Source organism: Myotis davidii, unplaced genomic scaffold (genome assembly GCF_000327345.1).
Source record: "Myotis davidii unplaced genomic scaffold, ASM32734v1 scaffold411, whole genome shotgun sequence".
Classification (NCBI taxonomy): Eukaryota; Metazoa; Chordata; class Mammalia; order Chiroptera; family Vespertilionidae; genus Myotis; species Myotis davidii.
The window spans coordinates 218,614-222,572 of record NW_006282917.1 but is presented as its reverse complement, the minus strand read 5'-3'; the positions used below and the strand labels follow the sequence as shown (position 1 = coordinate 222,572).

The 3,959-nt window shown below is 38.6% G+C and overlaps 1 pseudogene; it reads right to left on the bottom strand.

Annotated features, from left to right (window-relative positions):
- LOC102757171 overlaps nt 1–860 on the bottom strand; it is a 1,122-nt pseudogene extending 262 nt beyond the window's left edge.
- Between the last annotated feature and the right edge of the window lie 3,099 nt (nt 861–3,959).

Sequence of the window (3,959 nt, the reverse complement as noted above, 5' to 3'; positions counted from 1 at the left end):
GTCACTCAGAACTACACGGTGCATCTCAGCAGACTTTATTTACTTCCGTTGAAACTTTGACTGGAGCAAAGGTGACCACCATGCTGGGTTTGAGGACCAGTCTCCACGCAGCCCACAGGAACAGTACCAATACCACCAGTTTTGTAGAAATCCTGGAGGCAGACACAGGGCTTGTCGATTGGACGAGTTGGTGGCAGTATGCAATCCAGAGCTTCAGGGAGCGTGGTTCCAGTGGCCTTGCCATCTTCACAGGTGACTTTCCATCCCTTGAACCAAGGCATGTTAGTGTTGTCACATTCCAACCAGAAATTGGCACAAATGCTACTGTGTCAGGCTTTTAGCCCATTTTCTTAATGTAGGTGCTGACTTCTTTAACAATTTCCTCTTATCTCTTCAGGCTGTAGGGCGGTTCCGTGGAATCCATTTTGTTAACACCAACAATCAGTGGTTTCATACCCAGTGTATAGGCCAGAAGGGCATGCTCATGGGTCTGCCCATTCTTAGAGATACCTGCTTCAAATTCAGCAACACCAGCAGCAACAATCAGGGCAGCACAGTCTGCCTGAGATGCACCTGTCACCATGTTTTTGATGAAGTCTCTGTGTCCTGGGGGCATCAGTGATGGTCACATGATACTTGCTGGTCTCTAATTTCCACAGGGAGATAGCAGTGGTGATACCACACTCATGTTCAGCTTTCAGTTTATCCAAGACCCATCACAGCAGCCTCCTGCTCACATTTTTAATGCTTCTTTTGTCAATCCCAACACATTTGTAGATCAGATGGCCAATAGTGGTAGACTTACCAAAAACTATATGTCCAATGATGATGATATTGATATGAGTATTTTCCTTTCCCATTTTGTCTTAGATTTATCAGTGATTTTCATGACACTTGTGTTCCGATGACAAACCCGTTGTGAAAAAGCAACACTTAGTAATTTTATTCTTATGAAGTAAATCTGCTCTTTCCATGAATACAGGGAAGAGAGAGAGCAAGAGAGCAAGTAAAAACAGAAAGGGTAAGGGGAATCTCCAAATAGACCACTGTTTGCCCTCTTGGTATTTTACTGATGTTCAATATGCTTAAATTGAAACAAGAGTCTGGAATGCTCTAAAACTCTGACTAAGAGGATGGCCTCCATGGGCAAATTAAACTTTCTTTCTCATTCATAACCTCAACCACAAAGTTAAACTAGAACCCTATTCTTTTTCAATTTCATGAGTAAAAAATGCACTGAAAACCATTACTCTAGCCAGAATGAGTGATATTTCCTCCAGATCTAGTTTCTGACAAATAGTACATCCTAAACTAGGTAGCTGACTAAGTCCTTAGTCACAAAAACAGAAGTTTTTCATCTGAAGTCAGTCTTTTCCCCTCCAAGTTGGCCAGGTTGCCCAATCTGCTCTAAGACACTGGAGCTCCCTGAGTAAATTAGAAACCTAACCTCAGGGGAGTGAGGTACTCAGAGGAAAACCCCAGCATCCTGTACACTCTGCTGTAGCAGCACACAAAGACATTTAGGTAAGAAAATGCAAATCATTTGACATAATCTAAGAATTAGTATCCTATGTGGTCTGATGCTAGGGAGCCTGGGAACACCCTAATGTCACCTCCCCCCACAGGGCTATGCTTTTCTGAAGTAAGGTTCTAATCCTTCCTCAAAGGTCAAGTGATTAAGGCTCCTTCAATTTTGTGAGTCACATCTTTCTGTGAATGCATAACCTGAAAGGAGTTTTGGAGAGACTAAGAAAGAGAGAAAGAAGAACAATGTAGGTTAGGGGGTACATATAAGAACCCAAATCAGATCCTTGGAGAACTGGGTGCCTTTATGAAAGTTATTTTACTTCTCTGAGCACCTTCTACACATGACAGTTGATCTATCTCTATGACTCGACGATCTTACCTCCCTTTCCCCTTCCTTCCTCTTTTTTGCCCATTCCCTTTCTTCTTTCCTACAAGTATTTGTTGAGACCCTACTATGGCTTTGTTCTGGCATTGGGAATATAAACTGTAAACAACTTAGACTAAGTTGCCATCCTGTATATCTTACATTCTAGTGGGAAAAACATAAATAAATAGATATATAAACAGATAGTCCTCACTTTACATTGTTATGTATGCAGTTTAGTTACCATTGTTTATTTAGCAAAAGTCCCCCAATAGCACATCTGAGTTATTACATAAAGTACAAATTTCACTACTAGCCCTCCAGTCCACAAATCACTATGTAAATGACAAATGCATATTATGGCCAGTGATCAATCACATCCTTCTTTTCAAGTCAGTCAGTGACTGGGCACTGGCTCATCCGTTGTTCAGTTCACACAAGGACAGCAAAGTATGTAGCTGTGGTGCCTCCTTGTCTCCCAGCAATAGAGAGGTACTCCAGGCAAAATAATTTAACTTTTAAAGCACTATACTGTCGGAAAATGCTCCAGGTCACCTTAATTCTCTTGAATGGAAAAGTAAAAATTTACTTTTTACTACCAAACACAATTTCATTAGTCTATCCAATGGACCATGAAATAATTTCAACCTTTAAAGCCTATTAGATGGAATTTCAGACAGGCTATTGATGCTACAATGAGAGAGGGAGAGAGAGAGAGAGAGAGAGAGAGAGAGAGAGAGAGAGAGAGAGAATTTCATGTAATTTTTAAGCTGAGTTTTGGGAAAAAAAAATAAGATAAAAGGCATGCAATTAAGAATATTCAGGCATCCAGCAAGTAGTATGTACAAAGAACATTTATTGCACTGTGTAAGTAACTTGACAGGTTTCCAATCAAAGGTAAATGGAGATACAGAAGAAATAGCTGACAGTGGGAATGTTAACACACTGTTGCTGTTTGAGGGACTCTAGATTTGAAGCCAGAGGAACTTAATAAAGGCAAATTTATAGGCATAATGCAGAAAGTTATTATGACATACAATGAAAAGGATGAAGACGGCCTAGAGGAAGCCACACTAGTGAAAAACTTCACATCAAAGGAACTTTCTGAGGTTTTTCATGACATTGAAAACACAAAGGACAAAATGTTGGAAGCCGATCCAAACTTGGAAAGCAGTATGACCTTTCACAAAGTAATATAAATAATGTTCTCTTCTTAGCATAAATTTTACAGTGAGAAGAGGCACGAGTTGTACACTTGAAACCTGTATGGTTTTGTGAATCAATGTCACCCCAATAAATTCAATTAAAACTTTTTTAAATAAATAAAAAAATAGAGATGGGCACTGGTCAAACTCCTCTTCATAAGTTTTTCTTAATTGTGGCAAAATATAGAAAATAACATTTATCACTTTAACCACTTTTAAATGTACAGTTAAGTGTCATTAAATACATTCACACTCTTGTGAAACAATACCACCATCCATCTCCAGAACTTTTTCATTATCCAACACTGAGACTATATTCATTAAACACAAACTCCCCATCCCTTCCACCCCCAGCCCCTGCTAACCACTTCTACTCTCTGTCTCTATGAATTTGACTATTCTAGTTCTTTTTGTGTTCGGTTTATTTCACTTAGCAGGTCTTTAAGATTCATTCATGTTGTGACATGCATCAGAGTTTACTTCCTTTGTTAAGGCTGAATAATATTCTATTGTATGTATAGGGTGGGGCAAAAGTAGGTTTACAGCTGTTTTGTATGGAAAATAATACAGTAATTAATAAATAATAATAATACAAGAATAAACTGTGTGTTTCATGTACTCACAACTGTAAACCTACATTTGCCCCACCTTATATATACTATATTTTGTTTATCCCATTTGGGTGGTTTCTACCTTTTGGCAATTATGAATAATGCTGCTATGAATATTCGTATGCAAATATCTGTTCAAGTCCCTGATTTTGACTCTTGGGTATATATCTCAAAGTGCAAGTAAAATTGTTGGATTATAGAATAATTCTATGTTTAATTTTTTGTGGAATTGTCATACTGTCTTTTACAGTG